This window comes from Cebus imitator, unplaced genomic scaffold (assembly GCF_001604975.1).
Source record: "Cebus imitator isolate Cc_AM_T3 unplaced genomic scaffold, Cebus_imitator-1.0 Scaffold61, whole genome shotgun sequence".
Lineage (NCBI taxonomy): Eukaryota > Metazoa > Chordata > Mammalia > Primates > Cebidae > Cebus > Cebus imitator.
Genome location: NW_016107376.1, coordinates 1,142,305 through 1,165,778, shown reverse-complemented (window position 1 = coordinate 1,165,778; position 23,474 = coordinate 1,142,305). Strand labels below are relative to the sequence as shown.

Here is a 23,474-nt window from a genome sequence, read left to right as displayed (position 1 = left end):
ACCAATATTTAATTACATAGTGCTTCTGTGAGTTCAATTTCATTAATTTAGCATTGATAGCAGAGAAGGCAATGGCTTCTAGGACTCATGTAGCCTCTCTGGGTGTGGCATGCTCCTGGTTCCACTGGTTGATCTCTATAAGAACCATGACCTTAATCATGCGTTTCATGCTTCTAACTTGATTTGCATTTGTTGGATAATCCAAATTTATTGTCTCCTTCAGTAGCTTCCACCCATACAAAAGTTTTTCCTTTCCCCTTCACCATTGCCCTCATTGTTTCTTTTTGTCCTCCCGTAATGAAAAACAAGACAGAAAACAAACTATAACAGCAACAAACACCTTTTGTCCGTGGTCACCAATGCATCGTAATGCTATACTTTGTTCAAAATACCTCTGTATCTGCTGTTTTCAGAGTTTCTTGATGTATTCTCTAGACTGCTATGGCCTACTGACAGAAAGCCTAGCTATATTCAGTTGAAAGTTATTACTGTCTGATATGGTTTGGCTGTGTCCCGACCCAAATATCATCTTGAATTGTAGCTCCCATAATTCACATGTTGTGGGAGGGACCTGGTGAGAGATAACTGAATCATGGGGGTGATTTTCTCCAGACTATTCTAGTGGTAGTGAATAAGTCTCATGAGATCTGATGGTTTTAGAAGGGGAAAGCCCTTTCACTTGGTTCTCATTTGCTATTTGCCTGCTGCCACGTAAGATGTGCCTTCTGCCTTCTGCCATAATGAGGCCTCTTCAGCCATATGGAACTGTGAGTTAATTAAATCTCTTTTTCTTTATAAATTACCCAGTCTTTGGTACTTTATCAGCAGCATGAAAATGGACTAATACACTGTCTATGAATGATACTCTATTAGCCCATTTGCATTGTTATAAAGAAATACCAGAGGCTGGGTAATTTATAAAGAAATGATGTTTATTTGCCTCCTGGTTCTGCAGGCTGTACATGAAGCATAGTACTGGCATCTGCTTCCAGTGAGAGCCTCAGGAAGCTTCCAATCAAGGTGGAAGGTGAAAGGGAACCAGCGTGTCACATAGTGAGAGAGAAAGCAAGAGAGACAGGGCAGAGGTGTCAGTTTTCTTTTAAACAACCAGATCTTGCATGAACTCATAGGGTGGGAACTCATTCATTACCAGAACAGCACCAAGCCATTCAGGAAGCATCTACCTCCAACATTGAAGATCACATTTTAACATGAGGTTTGAAGGGGACAAACATTCAAACCATATCAGATACCAAAGCTGACAATGCTTAGGATCTTTAGCTGTTCCAGGTTCTGGGAAGAGGGAGAGAATTAGCTTCTCTCCTCTATGCTGTGCTACTCCATAATATATGAGTAATTGTTGTTCTCTAAAGGTTTTTAAAAATAAATAAATGCAAGACAAAATATATGAAATGCAAGGAATAATTGATTGTGGAGGCTATTGCGTGTGACCAAAATCCACCCTCAAATATGAAGTATGCCTAGCTATTGGGAATGTTGGTAGATCGTGCTTCTCAGCTGATTCTCTTTCAAATTTATTCTTGGGGAATAATTAATAACTTTTTACGCTGATGTCCATCCTTGGGGACAACTCGTATCTGAAGAGTGGCCAATGAAAGGTATTAAAACTCTATAGTTCTGTCTCAACTTTGGGCAACTCTGAAGGGCCATCCCAGCTTCTGAGCTTCTCTTGTGATTAGCTGAGGTATTTGTTGTGACTGTGTCAAATCTCAACTGCCTTCATCCAATTCAGCTTCTCTCATCCCCCCGCAGGAGTTAGATCTCTGTCTCAGATCTGCTTTACAGGGAACTTGGCCTCAGACAGGTTTTCAGTAGGTTCTGGACGTAACCCTGATTAGTCATTGTTATCATTTAGCTGTGTCTCCACCCTGCTCTCCCATTGAATTGTAATTATCCCCACAAGTCAAGGATGGAGCCAGGTGGAGATAATTGAATCCTGGGGGTAGTTTCTGCTCTACTGTTCTGATGGTAGTGAATAAGTCTCACGAGATCTGATGGTTTTAAAACGGGAGTTTCCCTCTGTAAGCTTTTTTCTCTGCTGCGATTTAAGACATACGTTTGCTTCTCCTTTGCCTTCTGCCACGATTGCAAGGCCTCCCCAGCCATGTGGAACTGTGAGTCCATTAAACCTCTTTCCTTTATAAACTACCCAGGCTTGGGTGTGTCTTTATTAGCAGCATGAGAACAGACTAGTACAGTCATAGAAGCCTGAAGTCAGATCACAGTTTCTCATTTTCTGTTTTTTTTTAGCCTATATTTCTACCAAAACTTTACTCATGTAGACTTAAACAAAACAATTAAGCATGGCTAATATTTATTTAACATTTTATGCATGCCAGCTACTGTATTTTGTACATTATCTTTTTATAATCTTTCCAAATCTGTAAAAGGAGAATTCTACTCATTTATAGAGAAAATAAAGATGGCTTTGAAAATTTTAACATTAAGGGAGGTAAGGTGAGGGACATAGGGGGCATTTTGTGATACTTGTGCATTTTACTATCAGTCTAAAATCAGGTCAAAATAAATGTTAAAAAAGCAATGTGTAGTAGAAGCAGGTTGTTAAGATTTTCTGTGTGACTCTAGAGTTGTGTTTTTTTTTTTGAAACGGGGCCTCACCTCACTCTGTTGCCCAGGCTGGAGTACGGTGGTGGGATCTTGAATTACTGCAATCTCCACCTCCCAGGTTCAAGCAATTCTGCCTCAGCCTCCTAGATAGCTGGCACCCACTAATTTTTGTATTTTTTTTAGTAAAGAAGGGATTTTGCCATGTTGGCCAGGCGAGACTCTGACTCCTGACCTCAGGTGATCCATCTGCCTCGGCCTCCCAAGGTAGTGGGATTGCATCCGTGAGCCACCGTGCCCAGCCCAGAGTTCATATTTTTAAACTACTAATCTACATTATTTTAAAAACAAAAGTCTCTTTGGACTCAAACTAGGGCATAGTGACATAATTAAATGCCTGTTTTGTACAGGGTGAATCGGATTGTTATCTAGGCAATAGTCAGCTGAAATGTTCTGTATGGACATAAATATTTCATATAAATTATAAGTTTAATATTAACACTTAGATTATAATTACCTAAATAATAGAGAACAATTTCATATAATTTTCAGTGTATCGGGTAGAATCAAAGGTACATATACAAGCATGCAGATGAATTTCAGTGAATAGAGTGGCAACAATGCCCAACTGAACATGTGCCCCCCACCCCACTTCTGACCCTTACTTTTTGCTCTTTCGCTGTCCTTAAGGCAGAACAAAATGGTTCAGGCATCCAGCTTGTCTGCCCCACGCTTAACACTTTTAGTTAATAGCATCTTACCTTTAATGCTTTGTCATCCTTAAGATGTTTCTAATCTTTCTGATAGAATGTAAGATAGGATGATGAAGAATTATTTTATTTAAATAAGGTTGTTTAACTTAAAAAAATTTAGTTTTAAAATACTTTAATTAAAATTTTTGTAGGTACATAATAGGTATATATATTTATAGCGTACATGAGATGTTTTGATACAGGCATGCAATGTGAAATAATCACATCATGGGGCATGAGGTATCCATCCTCTCAAGCTTTTATCCTCTGAGTTAAAAACAATTTAATTGGCTGGACAAGGTGGCGCATGCCTGTAATCCCAGTACTTTGTGAGGCCAAGGTGGACAGATCGTCTTATGTCAAGAGTTGGAGACCAGCCTCAACAACATGATGAAACCCCATCCGTACTAAAACTACAAAAATTAGCCAGGCATGGTGGTATACACCTGTAATCCCAGCTACTCAGGAGGCTGAGGCAGGAGAATCACTTGAACCTGGGAGGTGGGGGTTGCAGTGAGGCGATATGGCACCATTGCACTCCAGCCTGGGTGACAAGAGTGAAACTCCGTATCATAAACAAATGACAACAAAAAGAAAACAAAAAACCACATACATTCTTTCAATTACATTCTTGACGTTATTAAAAATTAAAAATTGTAAAATTTTTTTACACATCTCTTCAAATAAAAAATATAGTTAGAAACAAACATACTTTCTACTGATTTCCATCATGGTGAGCGTATTTCTAGCATGTGTTAAGATGAAAAATTGATTTTATGTTTAATACAAAGCATAGCAAAATGTAATGAAAAACAACATTGTAATGACAAACAAAAATAACATTAGTGTCAATTTGCTTCAATTTGAAGCATTGGATTAAAATGAATTAGGTTATATTCCAACATGTTTACACTGAATTTCTTTTGTCTTCACTTGGTTTCTCATTTTTTGGGGTGAGTGTGGGGAGTGTTGCTTTTATAAAAGGTTTCCCTGTTTTTTATATTCAATTGCTTTGGGATGCTTTTAATATGAAGTTTTAATGTTTTGTTTTTGATGTATACATGTTAGTTATGCTTTTATGCTGAGTTTGATATTTGTTGCTCTACATGCAAGGCAAATGTTATTGCCCAGCATTTTTATTTTCTTAAAGCCCTGGGAGGCAACATAATAAGCAGAAATATTAACAAGGCAGGAGTTAGAATACCTGGATTCTAAAATTTAAATTTTCTACTAAGGAATCTAGTGACCTTACAGGTGTTCCTTGAGATTCTGATGGCCTGATTCCTCTAAAGAATACTATAATGATCTTTAAATTGTTTCTAATTATAAAATTGTATAAATTTGATTTTTAAAATTATAATTTATTGAACTGTAATTCTTGGATGTTGTAAGGGTCACAAAAATTCCTATTAAGAAACTAAAATAAACTTTCATTGTACCTTAAAAATACTCTCCTTATCTTTTTTATATGCTTATGTGAATTTTAATTATTTTTGAGCCCCTAGAAAACATTTAAGGTCAGTTTATGTTTTAGTATTGACTTTCAGATAATTAACATTTTGCTGATAGATATGAACAAATCTATGATAGAGGTAGCCATTAGTTTCTTTCTCTTTTTTTTCAGTATCAATAAAAAGTGTTGATTTACCACAAGTAACAATGAATTAATTGCCTGAAAGAAATGAAACGTAAGCAGCAAAAGTGAACTTTTTAGTATCACTCCCCTTGTAAACACTGACTTAGTTCAAAGGGAGCTTATCTTTTTTTAAAAAAGAAGTGCTAATGCATGTCTGTTGGTATAGATGTAATCATTTGTTCCTTGAAAATAGGTCCTACTATACCCCAGGCACTATGTCACTCGGTCGAGATACTAACACAAACAGTAGATGATCATTGTCCTCATGGAGTTCATTTTAAAGAGGACAAAGCGAGACAGTGGCACAAAAGCAAAGAACTACAATACAGAGTGGATGGTATCTGACTCAGCATGGTGGTGTCTCCGAAGGTGTTGTATTGCTTAGAAGTATGGGTAGGAGATGGCCCTTGCTGGCAGTGGAAGTTGGGAAATAAAAAGATGCGGAGGTCTTTGCAAATGTATGTGGATGGGAAGTAGCATGTTGATGTGGGAAACAACTAAAAAGTTCGAGAATGTATGGTTTATAAAGCTTGAGTCAGAGAGGGCTAAACCAGTAGCCAGATCAAGGATATCTCAGATGTTATAGTCATGAATTTGTGCATTGACCTGCAGGCCATGGGAACCATTGAAGGTTTTAATCAGGTAAGTGAGCTGATCAGAAGAGCCATTTAGATAGGCCACATTTCGGCTGTAAGGGGGACACGTTTGAAGTAGGGCCATAGTTTAAAATATACAGATGTTTCCTCTTTTCTACAGCCCTGCTGGCGTCTGTTATATTTTTAATAATAGCCATTCTGAGTGGTACGAGATGGTATCTCATTGTGTTTTGATTTGCATTTCTCTGATGATTACTGATTCTAAGCATTTTAAAAAATTTATTTGTTGGCCATTTGTATGTCTTCTTTTGAGAAGTGTTTGTTCATGTCCTTTGCCCATTTTACTAATTGTGTTATTTGTTTTTTTCTAATTGATATAAGTTCCCTGTAGATTCTGGATATTAAAAAACAAACAAAAACCAGAAGTAATAAATACTCAGGACACACACACACACACACACACACACACACACACATACATGTATATATATATATGCTCACATATACAGAGAGATGGAGAGCCTAGGTAAGAGACCATCAACCACCAGGGTCTAAACTGGGAATACAGGCTCGTATAGACAGAATGAAAAGGATTCATGAAATATCTAGAGAGTAACTTAATGACATTTACACGTGTGGAGTGAAGGAAGAGAAATAGGGATCATTCAGGATTCTGGTGGGAATAACAGGAGGACCCATTAGTTGAAATTTAGAAGTGGGAGAGGGAGAAGGAGTTTCATGGAGAAAGATGAGTTGTTTTTAGCTATTTTAAACCTTTGAAGTTTCTATGGGATATCAAAGTGTAAATATCAGTCCGTGGGTTTGGACAATAAAGAAGTTGGTTGAAGTTTAGGGGAAAAGTATAGAGCAAAGAGAAGTTTAAGATAATAAACACATAGGGATAGTTGAAAATATGGGACTGGATTACAAATGAAGAATGATTAAGTTATGAAGCCCAAGGGCTGAAAGTAGAAAGAGTTGACTCCTTGAGGTATCCATATGTATCTTCTATTGTACAAATAAAAAAAATTATCTGTTCTTTCCTAAAGATAAGTTTCACCTGTTTTGGATGCTTATGGGCACTGCTTTTCACTTTCTCAGCTCATTTCTTATTTTGGCCTCTGCCATAGCAGTCAGTTCTGCACAGGCTTTGACTAGTTGGTGCAGATGTGATACAACACTTACCGGAAACGGCCCACAGTTTGTGGCTCCTCTCACGTAAGCATGTGGGGTATTCAAGCAAGTGTAACCTAGAAGCTTAGTAGAATTTATGCCGGTGATTCAATCTGTGATCAGTCAAGGATAAAGCTCTTTCCTCCTCCCAAATCCACAAGCCTTGAGTTATTTAATAGGACTCATTAGAAGGCCTGTTAAGTTCTAATACGGCATTAAGCAGCTTGATAAGGTATCCCGTTATCAGCCTGCCTTTCCTCCCTCATTCCTCTGCTTCTCACTCTTAGTTCCTAAGTTAATTTCTCAGATAAAAGACCAACTTTCTGTATTTTGCTTCACATCAGGGAAAATAATTGTATATCCCTTTTTAAATGCATAAAAAGGAGGGTTACTATGTAGAAAATTTGTCTTAAATAGATTAAGCTGTAATTGTCCAAATACTTTAAAATTTTATTTCAGATATGCCTGTCAGCTTTATAAGCTTCATAAAAGCAGAGTTCACCTAAGAATATACCTAAGAGCATATTACATAAAATACATTTTATATTTCAATAGTTTAGCTAGGATTCTTTCAAAATTGAGAGGACATGCAAAAAGTTCTAACACATTCATTTTCAGTCTTAAGGCTAAGTCAAGAATAAAGCTCCTAAACTTTGAATTGGTGATTGAAAACATTTTAAAATTGTTATTTATTAATTTTTTTTTAGTTTGCACATTGTAATTATACAGATTTATGAGATACAATTTGATGTTTCAATGAATATGTATGCTGTATAATTATCCAATAAGGATAGTTAGTGTATCCATTACCTCATGCATTTATCATTTCTTTGTGATAAGCAAATTCAAAATCCTTTCTTCTAGCTACTTTGTAATATATAATACTTTTAACTATAGTCACCCTGCTGTGCAAAGAAGACCCTAAACTTATTCTTCCTATATAAGTGTAATTTCATACTTGTTAACCAACCTCCCTAGGTATTGTAAATGGAATTCCTTTCTTGATTACTTTTTCAGATAGTTCACTATTAGCGTGTAGAAACACTACTGAATTTTCTGTGTTGATTATGTATCCTACAACTTTACTGAATTTATTTATTATTTCTAGCATTTTTTGGTCAGGTCTTCAGGGTTTTCACTCTGTATATCTATAGATAGATAGAAAACTGTAAAGAGAGAAAGATCATATATATCTATATGATCATATATATCATATATGTATGTCACAGATATATATATGTATGATCATATTTTTAAAAAACAGACAACCTGACTTCTTTCCAGTTTGGATCCCTCTTATTTATTTTGTCTAATTGTTCTGGCTAGGACCTCCAGTACTATACTGAATAGAAGTTGATATCCTTGTCTTGTTCCGTATCATAGAGGAAAAACATTTAACTGTTCCCCATAAATATGATGTTAGCTGTGCATTTGTCACATATGGCCTTTACTGTGTTGATGTACACTCCTCCTATACCTAGTTTGTTGACAGTTTTTATCATAAAGGAATGTTTCCTTTTGTCAAGTGCTCTTTTTGCATTTATTGAAATTATCACATTGTTTTTGTTTTTCTATTACGGTGGTATATCATATTTACTGATTTGTGCGTGGCGTTCTTCCATCCCTGGGATGAATCCTCCTTGATCATAGTGGATGATCTTTTCAGTGTGCTGTTGAAGTCAGTTTGCTAGTATCGTCGTGAGAATTTTCGCATCAATATTCTTCAGGAATATTGGCCTGTGATTTTTATTTTGTGTGTGTCTTTGTCTGGTTTTAGAATCAGGGTATTGTGAGCCTGATAAAATGAGTATGAAAGTATTCCTTCCTCGTTAATCTTGTGGAAAAGTTTGTAAAGAATTGATAATTAGTTATTCTTTAACTGTTTAGTGGAATTCAGCAGTGAAGCCATCAGGGCCTGGATTTTTGTTGTTGTTTTTTTGATGGAAGATATTTTATTACTGATTCAATTTCCAAACTCATTATTGATATGTTCGGATGTTCTGTTTATTCACAGTTTCATCTTTGTAGTTGTATGTGTACAGAAATTTATCCATTTTATCCTATATTGTCAAATTGGTTGGCATATAGTTTTTAAGAGTAATGTCTTACAATCTCTTGTATTTCTGTGGTATTTGTTGTAATGTCTCCCTTTTCATCTTTATTTGAATCTTCTCTGTTTTTGTCTTAGTTTAGCTAAAAATTTGTCAATTTTACATTTAGACTTGTTTTATCTTTTGAAATATTTTGTAATCTCTGTTTCTTTTATATCTGCTTTGAGCTTTATTATTTCCTTCCTTCTACCAATTTTGGGTTTAGTTTGTTCTTGATGTTCTAGTTACTTGAAGTGCACAATTTGTCTTGGTATTTGAAAACCTTTCTTCTCTTTTGATGTAGGCTTTTGTTGCTATAATTTTCCTTCTTACAACTGGTTTTGCCATGTTCCGTAGGCTTGGGTATGATGGATATTCATTCTTTCTTGTCTCAATTACTTTTGAAATTTTCCTATTAATGTCTTAATTAGACCCGTTGGTTTCTTGGGTGCATGTTATTTAATTAACATGTTTTTATAAAATTTCTAAGGGCTTTCTTGTTGTTGATTGCTGGTTTTATATCATTGTGGTCAGAAAAGATACTTAATATGATCTCTGTCTTCTTATATTTGTTAAGACTTATTATGTGCCCTAAGATATGATTGGTCCTGGAGAATGTTTGGTGTACAGTTGAGAATACTGTATACTCTGCAGCTGTTGGATGATGTATTAGTCCATTTTCATGCTGCTGTTAAAGACATACCCAAGACTGGGTAATTTACAAAGAAAAAGAAGTTGAGTGGACGCAAAATTCCACGTGGCTGAGTTGCCCTCACCATCATGGTAGAAGGTGAAAGCCACATCTTACATGGTGGCAAACAAAGGAAATGAGAACCAAGCAAAAGATGTTCCCCCTTACAAAACCATCAGATCTTGTGAAATTTACCCACTACCACAAGAACATTATAGGGGAAGCAGCCCCCATGATTCCATTATTTCCCACTGGGTCTCTCTGACAGCATGTATGAATTATCGGAGCTACAATTCAAGATGAGATTTGGGTGGGGATATAGAGCCAAACCTGATGAGATCAGATATCGAATGAGATCTTCTTTACCTGATAGGTCCATATGGTCTATGGTGTAGTTTGAGTCTGACATTTGTTGGTTGCTTTTCTTGTTAGGTAACCTGTCCATTTTTTAAGTGGAGTGTTGAAGTTTCCTATTACTAGTGTATCACAGTCTATCTCTACTTTTAAATCTAATATTTGCTTTATGGGTGCTCTGGTGTTGGGTACCTATATAATTATACCTAAGTAATATATATGTTATGTCATTTTGTTGAATTGGTCCCTTTATCATTATACAGTGACTTTTTTTAATAGTTTTTGACTTAAAGTCTTAAAATCTGATATGACTGTGGCTACTCCTGCTTGCTTCTCATTTGTTTGCATAGAATATATTTTTCGATCTCTTCACTTTCAGTCTCTTTTTCTTTAATAGTGAGGTAAGTATCACTTAGGCAGCGTGTAGTTGGGTTTTGATATCTGAATCCATTCATCCACTTTATATCTTTTAATTAGAGTTTAATCCATTTATATTCAAGTTTATTATTGATAAATTAGGACTTCCTTCTACCATTTTATTGTTTTTTAGATTATTTGTTCATTTTTTCTTTTGTTACTGTTTACCTTTGTAGTTTCGTGGTTTTCTGTGGTGCTAAACTTTGTTTCTTTTCTCGTTTTTGTTTGTGTATCTGCTGTAATTTCTTTCTTTCTGGTTAGTGGAGCTAACGTACAGAGTCCTGTATGTTACAACAGACTATTTTAAACTGATAACAACTTAACTTTGGTCACTTAAAAATACTCTTGACTTATCCCATGTGCACAATTCATATTTTTGTTGCCTTATATTATATCTTTATGAATGGTAGACTCCATGGAACATTGGATCCATACCACAACTAAATCAATTCTGTAATGGCAGTATGAAAGCAGCCCAGAGAATATGGAAAACTGGTATGGTTGTGTTTAAATTTTTAAAAACTCAATTTCATAATGTTTTCATTTAAAAATGTTTATAAGTTTCCTAATGCCTAATATTTACAACCAGCCACTATAGATTTCACAAGATAAATATATTCTTTCAATAGTAATTGCAGCAGAATTTTTGTTGCTGTTCATGTCCTTAGAAATGGTACGTCATTCTCAGTTGTAATTCTTTGATCTTCTTTTCTCTTTTTATGTTGTTACACATAGTTACCAAAAATCAGTGTGAGAATAACCTTTGAACATTTTCAAGCATTAAGATTTGTTTAGATTTGTTTATCCAGCTGCACAATTAGACAGCCAACACTCTTGGGTCTTTACCTCTTGTCCTGGGAACAGAATATACCTGATTATTAACTTAAAAGTATGGTGGGAATTGTATCAATTCTTCTTGAGCACCTGGTTTTAGAAATATATAACAATAAGCTTTGGTCTGCTTTTTTAGAAGGCTAGAAGGTGGTGTAATGGTTCTCTGAAGAGGTTGAAAATAAAATGTGTTTTCAGAAGGCTTAATAGAATATGTTGAGACACAAGTCATGAACACAAAAGTGAAAGAAATGCAAAAAAAAAAAAAGTGTGAAAGGAAGGATTTGAGAAGGGAAATTCTATTATTAACTCTAAGATTCATTTGAATTATATGAAAGTAAATCTCCCATCCTTAAAATTAGCCAAAGGAAGCACATTGATCTTCGATATGATAGGACTTTTCAGACTCCTATCTAAAAATGTATCATAAACTAAGACGCAGTTTTCTAAGAAAAGACCTTTTACTCATGCTTTAACACATGATAGGTGATATTCCTACCACATCACATCATGCTGTTTACATGTATGATTTGCTGCATTTCTTCCTCAATTGACTGCTTTCTCAGGCTTATCTTTTCTTAAATGCTTAGATAATCTTAGGTAAAATTCATTTTTACGAGCTTAGTGGCTGGGCACAGTAGCTGTCGACTGTAACCACAGTACTTTGGGAATCCAAGGCAGGTGGATTGCTTGAGTCCAGGACTTTGAGACCAACCTGGGAAAGGTGACAGAATCCCATTTGTGCAAAAAATAAAAATGTTAGCTGGATATGGTGGTACATGCCTGTGGTCCCAGCTACTCCAGAGGCTGAGGTGGGAGGATGGCTTAAATCCAGGAGGCAGAGGTTGAAGTGAGCCAAGATCATGCCCTGCACTTCAGCCTGGGCAGCAGAGCCAGACCCTGTTTCAAAAAAAAAAAAAAAAAAAAAAAAAAAGTTTGGTGAGATTTGGTGTCCATGTGATTCAAAACTAGGAGAGCTCCAGGGCTAATGACTTTTTAAAAATGGCCATTACTGCTTTCATTTTCTATGAACCCAGCATACATAGCAACATACAACTTAAAGACCAAGCTGTTTAATACGTAGCTGAGATTTCAGGTTGCCTTTGAGGTTTGATTATTGCAGAAATCAACTGCCAGACCAAATACAGACTAATTCTGCATTTTGTCTCTTTAACATATGAAACATCCCAAGCTTGGGTATGAATGAAGAGCAAGTACAAATTGTTGTCAGGTGGCTGCTTCTTTGCACCCTCCCACAGGTGGCCAGTGAACTAGGACCATCAAGAGAGAAGTCAGAATAGTATCTTAGATGACTTCAAATGTTGTCATTGAAGAAGTCCTAGATTCCATAAGAGTTTATACGCTGAGCATTCACAATGAGATGCAGCATTATTTTTTAACTATAATCCAGATAATGTAAGGAACTACAGAAAGCAGAATAGATTCTTAGGAAGTAGAAATAGAAAACTCATTGGCCAGGCATGGTGATTCGTGCCTGTAATCCCAGCACTTTGGGAGGCTGAGGCCGGCGGATTGCCTGAGCTCAGGAGTTCTCTGCCAGCCTGGGCAACACAGTGAAACCCTGTCTCTATTTAAAAAAAAAAAAATTACCTGAGCTTGATGGTGGGCGCCTGTAGTCCCAGCTACATGGGAAACTGAGGTAGGAGAATTGCTTGAATTGGGAGACGGAGGTTGAATTGGGAGACGGATCATGCCACTGCACTCCAGCCTGGGTGACGGAGCAAGACTCTGTCTCAAAAAAAACTAAAAACAAAAACAAAGAGCTCATCTAAATTACAAATGATTTTTTCTGTGTGTAGGCTTTAGCTGGTTTAATAGGAGGCTACAAGGTAAAACTATGATTCCTTAATAGACAAGGGAAAAGATAGCAACATTTTTATTTTGAGCAGTAAAATAAATGTATGCATACTCTATTCTCTCCACATTGCATGGTTGAATAGATAGAAATAGAATTTCAGATGAATTGATAATTCACTCTTATCTCAGGTCAAGTAATTTATATTTCTAGGACATTTATTTGTTTGTGTGTGAAAAAATATATAAAATATCTCAGTTATCCAAAAAAGGACTTTATGTCCCTGGGAATCTACTTGTCCTTTTTAACATAGAACTTGGATTAGATTAGTAACTCTTAAATTTTTCTAATTGTTAGAAATACCTAAAGTCTTATGCAGAAATGCAAATTCCCCGCAAGCACCAATATCAAAAGCTCCCGAGGAGAGTTCTAAGAATCTATATTTTTAACAAAAGCTGTTAGTGATTCTGATGGTAAGAAAGACAAATGGGAAAACATTAGATTAAATGATGTGTAAAGTAAGTCCCTTGTTCTTGAATGTCAGAATTTATTTTAAAAATTTCCTGAGATGAATTGTAAATGTTACTATTCATTCTAGCTTATCTCCTAAATAGCATCAAGGGCCCTATATGCTCTCTTTAAATTGCATTACAAAGATGCCAACTTAAATGTAGTTAATGGGAGATAGCGGAATTATAAAAAGTGGTGGTGTTTTATGGTGTTAATAAGAGCTTTTGTTAAGGGTGAAGATTTTATCTGTGCTTTTAGTTCCATAGAAAGGAGAGGGTGTCAATACACTATCCCTTTCTAGTTGGTAGACAACTGACTCTATTAGTTTGCTGATACTATCTCTGTAGAATATTCCATACCTTCTTCCCTCTACTTTATCTATTCTTGATTTTTTTTCAAGTAGATTTCCTCTCCTGATAACCATAATTTGATGACCAGCTGGCATAAATATTCAGACACATGTAGAGTTGCATTTTCATTTTGAATTAAGTAACTGGCATTTGTTTCATGGTTAGTTTCTAGGGATACTGTCCAGGTCACTGAAGACCAGAAGCAAGCTGAATATACCCAGAGGGGAGACACTGTAAGAGGCTGGCATGAGGCACTAGTGCTTATTTTTGTCTGTTGTAAAATGCCTGGGCATGAAGGAGAAAAAGCCAGGATGTAATGTGATCGGGAATTTCGGACCTAATGCTTTAAAGGGATTTCTGATTTGAGGCACTGCTTGAGACAAACTCATCCTCTTAAACAGGAGCCTGGGGCAGTGGCTGGACACCACAGTATAAAAACAAAAAATAGAACTCAGGCTTATCTTGTGACAGATGAAACTGTTTGAATATTTACCCCAGGCATAACTGGGATAAAGGACCATCCCGCTGAGCTGCCAGATATGCAATGAGAATGGTTTTGATAACTAATTCCCAGTTTTCGGGGAGAGTAGTTTACTACTATGTAAGAATTGAATACTTTTAATTTTTATATTTGCATGTACAAAAATATAATACTTGATGAGTTCCAGAAAAGCATTAATGGGCAATTTCATCAGTTTGATATAAAGGGATGCCCTCGATCACTTAGCTTGGTATGAATATGTGGCTTTATACAACAGTGTGTTTCTTTTCTCTTTAGTTGTGTCACTTAATGCCATCAAAAGTCCCATTACACAAATTTGCATGAGAAAGGCTGCCACCTAGTTTAGTGAACTTATGATGAAAGATATTTAGCAAAACTTTGACCAAATATATAATCAAAAATATTTAATTTGCACAGCTAGCCTAGACAGTGCCTAGGATCTCATGAACGAAGATCCAGAAAGTTCTTGCCAAATGGAATTTTTTTAAATAGAAAAGCCAAGGGGCTTTTATATGAAATAGTACTTGGTTGCAATACTGACACATCTTCACAAACTGAGAAAAAAAAAAAATATATATATATATAAAACAAAAAGCCTTAAAAAATTAATGACCCTCAGCATGATCACAAATAATTTCATTAACAATATTCTCTCAATATTTATCTCATTAAGAAATTACACAAGTAATATAACATCTCTTAAATACTTGAGCATAACTTGGGTTACAAGGGCTTCCCAAGGTATGAACCACCAAGCAGATTTTACTCTAGATTTCTAGAATTAAAATTATCTGTTTTTTCAAGCAGTTAAGGAGTGATGTTTAGTTTAGTTTCTATGTTAAAGGGTTTGCAACGTTTCTGAATATTCCTGTGTTCTTGTGATTCTTTGGTCTTGTAAGGTCTTTTATATATATTAGCCTTACTGTAAGGAGAGATATATGTTAAATTATAGATTTTGATGAGCTAAATTCCCCCACCCCCAAACTACATTATAATGTGCATATTATGTTACAGTTAATGTTCAATGTACCCTCAAATACCGTTTTGGTAATCAATGGCTTAGATGACACAAAAGCATTTCCATGTGTGAGTAATAAAAAAAACCACATTAACATTACATTTTTATTTTCAAGGAAGTCAAATTTGAAGAGCAATTACAAGCTGGACAAGAACGTGACAATAAAAACACTTGAAAGCTACATTTCAAAGAACATGCTATAAATTTTAAAGAAGAAAATGTCATTAAGAGCATTAATTTTGTTAAATACTTTACTCATGTTAAATTTAACGTAGTTACATTGAGCAAGGGAAGAGTCATAAATGGGGCAGCACTCAGAACCAGGAGCAGTTCAGAGAGCTCCACCCATTAACATGGGCAGGCAGTATTTGTAGACAGAAAAAGGGAGTGACATACATAATCAGCTTGATTGGTTAGAGCTCAGCATTTGCCTTATTTGGGCATGGTGTGATGAGGCATTTGCTTTATATGGACATGGTCTAATGATTTGGGCTAAAGTTTGGCTGCTGTGATTGGCTGATACTTAGTTATAAGAATATACTCTTAGTATAAGTACTAAGGTACTAAGTATAGATAAAGCTTTAGGCCAAATTTAATTTAACAGTTTCAAAAGCAGTTATTATTTTTACTAAAATGAGATTTAAAAATCTAAATTAAAAAAGTGTTTATTTTGGAAAAACATTTATTTTACAGAACTTGTTCCTCTCATAAAGATCTGAACTGCAGTTACATAATGAATATTAAGGCGCCATGAAAAAAAAGTGTGACATGTAGAAAATGTTATATTATTAATAATATAGTGTTGGTAGATGTTACAATCTATCATAAGAATTAATAGTCATTTAAATATAAATAACTCTCTAAATTGCTTTTGTATTATTTGTATAGCTTCCTCTGTCATTTAACACCTATTAGTGACTATGTGATCAGTTAAAAAAAAAAGCTAAGAAGCCTAGTAAAAGTAAAGGAGAAAATGAAAGTAAAAATTTGATTGGAGCATTTGGACTTTTTAAACCAGTCAAGAATTAGACTCTTTTTGACTTTTTAGACATCATTTAACCAACAGTCTTTCTATGAACCTATGAATGAGTTATTTAAATTTTATGGGTCTCATTATTCAAATGTAAAATAAGGATTTTAGATCTAAATGTTCTCTATGGACACATTTGGTATTAAAATGATAGATTTTTAAAAATATGTTGTAAGACTGACCACAACTAGCAGCTGTTATACAAATATGTATGTGTATATATGATATAATTTCACATATTTAATATAAATTAAAACAAATATATACACATATATATTTCTGTATAGATGTGTGTGTGCATATATACGTCTATACATGTGCATACGTGTTTTTATATATGTGTGTGTGCATATATACATGTATATGTGTGTGTGTGTGTGTGTATTTCTTTTAATTCCTCTGACAAATGAAATTTATATCATTCCAGAGGGAAAGTGATGCTTGATAAGCAGCTGAGAATTGAAAGAAAGGCCTTGGAAATGCAGACATAAGTTGGGGAATGGGAAATGGAGGAAGGCCATGGCAAAGCTATATAAATATAGGTAGATTGAATTGGAATCCAGGAACAAGGCCGTGTAAGGAAGAGAAAGACATGGTTTTAAAGCAAAAGGATACAGAATTCGTCAACAGTTTAGATTGAGTGTGAAATATTAGCATAATCGGTATCTTTGCTACTTTTTTTTTTGATAATTTTATGCCGTGTAAAACAGGTGGGATGTGGCATGGCACTTAGCGAAATACCAGCAGTTTTAGTTGAGAAGTTTCAGTTTTCCTCAAAATACATGAAGAGCATATAATGTGTTAGTCACTGTGCTGGATGCTGTGTTTGCAGTGCTCCCTTCAGTGTCCTTCCTGGAGGTTGTCCTTAAAGTCTCATAGAGAAGACAAACATTAAATGCACAAATACTTACGTGATTATAAACTATAAGACATTTGTTAAAAAAAAAAAAAAAAAGAGCCTGAGCTTGAAGGTCAAGGAACACTTCTCTGAGGGAGTAACATCTAACCTGGAACTTCAGATGGGATTTCCAATTCACAATAACTAATGGATGGATATATGGGACATTGAACTAGAACAAAAGACAAATGTGGATTAGTTAAGGTTTAAGTAGGATTTAAATCTATCGTTTGATTGTTTTATTTCTGCTTTAGGTCTACATCAGTATTAAGTTGCTACATAAAAAGATAAACATCGGGGTAGATTTGGGATTTGGTGTCTCCTTTTACAAAGAGAATGAGAGGCATATGATGATTTTTGTAAAAAGAGCTGTATATTAAAATAATAGAGTTCAACTCCTTTCTTTATTACCTTTAATAGTGTAGAAGGTTTAAAAAATTAGTCTGTTGATGGGGAAAAAATGACAGCACGTTTAAAACTATGCATCCTAGGTTGGGCACAGTGGCTCATGCCTGTAATCCCAGCACTTTGGGTAGCCGAGGTGGGTGGATCAGGTCAGCGGATCACGAGGTCAGCAGTTTGAGACAAGCCAGTCCAACATAGTGAAATCCCAGCTCTACTAAAAATACAAAAATTATGTGAGTGTGGTGGTTGGCACCTGAAGTCCCAGCTACTTAGGAGGCTGAGGCAGGAAAATTACTTGAACCTGGGAGGCGAACATGTGTGAGCCTATTGATTGGACAGTATTATATTGTATTCTGTTAAAACCTTGTTATACCTCATGTCATTTTTAAATAATAAAAACAATTTTTTGAAAATATTAATCAACAGTTCTAAACCTTCACTTTTTTCTTGAGTATCAACCAGACTTTTTTTTTCAATTAAGTCATTTTTTGTAACATTTAGTCAAATAAATTCCATATAATTTTTAGAATTGGAAAAATTGAGAATGATTTGTCCTCATTCACATAATAGATGAGATGCAAAGTGGGTTACAGGGTATATGGATTCTCAGAGGATACTTTAAAATAGCATGTGAATGTGCATTTTCAAGTAGCAAACTAATTTCAAGATGATCAATAGTGATTCTTTTTAAAATCCACTTAGGCAGGTTTCAGGAAGGCATTGTTATACATTGGAGGCAAAAAAATCAAAACTAAACAAAAATGTGACCCAATTTTGGTACTTGTTTTGTAAGTCTAAAAACACACAGAGGAAAATGGAACTGAAATGAACTTTGTGGCTTGTGAACCCTTTAAAAACTGCAGGAAGCAAATTAATCTCGTATGACTTGAATACTTAGAGATGATATATGTGATGATATATGTAATGGAAGACATCTGTTTACATTCCAAAGTAAAGCTCAGCTCCCCACATTCTCCCTCTCTCTCCCTTTCTCTCTCTAAATGTATGTATTCTCTTTCACTCAGCAAGATTAGCAGAAAGAATTCTATGCAAGTAAAAAAACATGTCTGAGGTTTTGAATGACCCAATTTCTTAAACCTTTTTTGATTTCTTTTATTATTGTTGTTATTATTTACTTTCTGACCTCAACACAGCAGAGGCTCTGATAGGAAAAGATTCTGTGGGCGGGCAGCAGGTGGGTGGTCGAATCTGGAATACTTTAACAAATGAGACTCCTTCCTTCAGAAGAGTATAAAATGAAACATTTTATAAGGGGAAGGGAAGCTGAATTGACTTAACCATTCTGATGTACAGATATATTAGAAAAGAATTAAAAGATCATAGTGCTTCCACAGATGAAATATTTCAACCATGTAGCACCATCGAGCTGCCCTGTTTGAAGATAATTCTCATGGATTTCTTCTGTTTGGCACAGTTCAGCCTTTGAGCAAAGGGCATATTTAAATGGCCTTTGAGGTGTTTGCTTACATTTCAGAGTAAAAATAAGCTCTCTTTATCTGGAGGGGAGAATGGGCAGACACGCCAGCAGCATATTCCAGCTAGGGTCTCCGCATTTTGGATTTCTCTCCTATGGTTGATATATACTGCACACACAGATAAACATCCAGCTGTCCTCATGTTGTGCTATGGAAATGGAAGGTGCTTCTCTGGTTGTTGCTTTTCCTGTCTTTCTGTATCAGAGGCCTAGTGTCTTATCTCACTGCGTGTATATGAAATAGTGGCAAACTCTTTAGCTTCCAAGTAGGATAAAACCTAATGCCCTTCATGCTTTCTGAGTTAAACTACACAAGGAATGGGAAACCCAAATAACTATGGGAACCAGGCCTGGGACATTAATTGAAAGAAGTAGGTGATATGATTTGGCTCTGTGTCCCCACCCAAATCTCATGTTGATTTATAGTACCCAGTGTTGGGGGAGGGACCTGCTGTAAGGTGATTGGATACATGGGGATGATTTCTCCTTGCTGTTCTCATGATAATGAGTTCTCATGAGGTCTGGTTGTTTAAAAGTGTGTAGCACTTCCCCCCTTCCCTCTTCATTCTCTTCCTCCTGCTCCAGCCACATAGGAAATGCTGGCTTCCCTTTGCCTTCTGCCATGATTGTAAGTTTTCTGAGGCCTCCCAAGCCATGCTTCTTATACAGCCTGTGAAACTGTGAATCAATGAAACCTTTCTTTCTTTTCTCTTTTCTTTCTTTCCTTTCCTTTCTTTCTTTCACTCTTGTTTCCCAAGCTGGAGTGCAATGGCACAGTCTTGGCTCACTGCAACCGCTGCCTCCTGGCTTTGAGTGATTTTCCTGCCTCAGCTTTTCAAGTAGCTGGGATTGTGGGTGCGCCACCACGCCCAGCTAATTTTTTGTATTTTTAGTAGAAACAGGTTTCACCATGTTGGCCAGGCTTGTCTCAAACCATTGCCTCAGGCGATCTGCCTGCCTCAGTCTCCCAAAGTGCTGGGATTATAGGTGTGAGCCACTGTGCCTGGCTGAAACCACTTTTCTTTACAGATTACTCAGTCTCATGCAATTCTTTATATCAATGTGAGAACTAACTGATATATTAGGCGAGGTTTAAAATAATGAATGGCAACTGACAACCTTTTTGTGGGTACCTAATAGGGAGTACTGGTGTCTGCAACAGCTGAAGAGCAATGTCTCCTTGTGAGATATCCTATCTCGCAATATCTCGCAAAGGCAGTATCTCACAAGGCAACATTGCTCTTCAGCTGTTGCAGATACTAGTACTCAAGAGCACTGATGGAGTTAAACTGAACTCTTCTGGACTGAGTCCAGCCCAAGGGTCACCATTTATTCTTCTCTATCATAAATGGTGAGATATTCAAGGATAGGGATGAATTTATTTCTTCCTGGTAACCATGGAAACCCTTGGCACAATGCCTAAGTAGGCACTCATTTTTCTTTTCTGAATCAAAGATTCTCAGCAAGCTGTAAGCCAGACATTAGCTAAAAAGAAATAAAATATAAAGCCAAAAGATCAACATAAATTTTGCCATGATTTTTTCCCAGAATAAGAACAGTCAGATTTGGTAGACATCATATTTTCATTTTAGTAATCCTCTTAACAGTTGTTGACTACCTATTCCAGCATTTTATTTTGTCTTTACTATAATCACAATGTTATTTTTATTATCCATTTCAGTGCCCAGTTTCTTACACAGTTTTAATATGGCACTTACAGCCCTTGTTTCATGATAAATGGTTTTTATATGTCTCCTATAATAATTGAAAAACTCCAATTACTCTGCAGTTTTGTGTAAGTGATAGAGTCAGCCACAGAGTGAGATACATAAAATTTGTCAGGCCAAATCTGAGTTTTATTTCATAGAGATTGGTTTCAGGGTTATGTAAACAATTGTAAAGATGATTTAAAAACCCTTTTATATTGTATCCAGCAAATATTTCCCTAAGTATTGACCTAAAATGTTTTCAATTCCACGCTGATTTTCTAAAAGCTCCCAAGAATTGTAGGTCATGTGGTGAAATATTAGATAGTTGTTTGAATGTGTTTAGAAGAGTTTAACTACTTAACACATTAGTCAGTTGTCAAAATGGACTACAAGAGAGATTCATACAATGCCTTTCATTCTGTTTGTGCATTTTTAATTATTGGAAAATCCAATGAAAAATAAGTGGATATCATTAAGACGTATAAGACAGAGCATAAATATTTGTCCTCTAGGAAATTATAAGTGGATAGCAAGAGAAGATTGTTCTTAGTTCTGAATTGAAAAATAGGTTGTTTGGAATAGTCTCAGAAAAATGCTTTTCCTAAATATTCAAAAGAGACTGAGACTGCAGTTGTACATACAGATGGAAAATTTCAGTGTCTCAAATTGTAGCTATTGTTCATTAATTCTCAAGAACGCTAACATTTAGGAGTTAGCAAATTGAAAATATTTTGGTAAAAATTATTATTAAATTGAATATTAAAGCAATATCCAACTGTCTTCTATTTTCACTTGTTTCTATTTCTTCCCATTGCCTTTGACTACAGATAAAAGCAATATTAAAATACTTCTCATGCAATATGAAGTAAATGCCAAAAGAAAAATGCCTTGTGTAAATCACGTTCTCTCATAAGTTCTGCTGACCTGCTATGACCCTCACTGGGTTATAGAATTTTTCTGAAATTTTTATAGTCAACTCTTTAATTTGTGACTATATAAAGACAAGTGTTGGAACAGTTGAGTCCAAACACCAGAATGGAGCTATGAATGTGTATATATCCATAAACTTGGTTTACAGCTACTTATATGTACAGTAACCTCACTCTCTATGAACTGGGATGTTAATATCAATTCTTTATCCTTTCTCATTAATAAGGTAATGGTAATCATGAGCAGTGTGGCCAAGTCAATAGTATTTATTTTTATTCTAGTTTTTTCCTTCTCTTGCTATATCTTCTGAGATTTTGTTAGCATGTTCTGTGTTGTTTTGCAGGGGGATTTGCATGTATCGGCATAGGATATATCTGCTGGTTTATGTTTGTCGAAAATAATTGTATGATTTTGTACTAAACATTCTTTAACATTTTTGTTTTCTCTGCCTATAATGTCTTTCATTCATGATGGTGGTGGGAAAAAGGATGAAATTTATGTTTGGAGAGACCCTGTGAAACAGCAGGACACTTCTTATATAACACCATTAAATGTTGTTTCAACAATGTCAGGTGGTCTATATTTGCCCACTAGTTCTGTGAAGAAACATTTTCCAAATTACTTAATTTCCTTAGTGACAAGGGAGAAAATCCTGGTAGACCTCAAGAAAGAGTAGAAAGTTGGGGAAAGGTGTTAAGAGGTTTGAGGTCAGCAATTTGATCTTTTAAAACTTTTTTCTTCGAGGGTAATGTCAACAAATAATGTATGTGATAACTTTTAATGAAGGATAGAGCTCGAAAAGTAAAACGTCAACTCCAACATATAACATTTTTGAGGAAAATGAAGTGAAAACATATGTTCATATAATAATGGAAAAACTTAATGTGTTTTTTTAAGCTTGAGTTTGCGAGAAGTTCTTCATCGTTAAATCATGGTGAGATTCTAGTAAGCATGCAGCACATTTGCAAAAGTATTAAAATGATTCATCATGATTAATTCTGTTACAGTAAATCTCAGCTGTAATCACAATCTACCCTATACTATAGTGGTTTGTCTGTATGTGGTATTTCACATTTTACTAAAGTTTTGGTGGAACTGCAGCTCCTGTAGCAGCACAAATGTCATCTAATTTCACTTTGATTAATGTGACCCTGAAGGAGATCTAATCACAATTAGCCAGTTTCATAAAGTGTTACAGAATCAACGTCATGTGGGAAATGTTCTAAAGCCCTTAAAAATGTACATCCTAGCAAGTAATTCTGGTAGCAAATTGGGTTTCTAGGGGAACGAGGGGGTTTAACTTGGGAAATAGATAACCTAGGGGGATCAGGGGACAATTATTTGCCTTCAGATACTTAAAGGACCAGAAGAAAACAATGCCAATCTAAAACTAATGGTTGAAAGTTATAGAGCAGTGGATATCAATCTAATATACTAAAATTTCAAAAATGGAAACTCATCAGAAACACAGTGAGCTCCATGAATCTAACGGGCTCAATGAAGTATGGAGATTCTTGTTACTAGAAGTATTCAAGGCAAGATGATCACTTATGGAGACTACTGCAAAGTATTTTTTTAATGGCACAGAAGAGTGTTATATTTGGATAAATTCTAAATTCCTCTTTAACCATTTAATAACTAAATTTACTTTGCCACATAAAGAAATTTATTATTATTTTTTTTTA

At 35.4% G+C, this 23,474-nt stretch overlaps 1 protein-coding gene across 1 annotated transcript in view; it reads left to right on the top strand.

Annotated features, from left to right (window-relative positions):
• Positions 1-23,474, top strand: part of MALRD1 (MAM and LDL receptor class A domain containing 1) — a 538,747-nt gene that overhangs the window by 156,525 nt on the left and 358,748 nt on the right. The gene's annotated exons all lie outside the window — the stretch shown is intronic.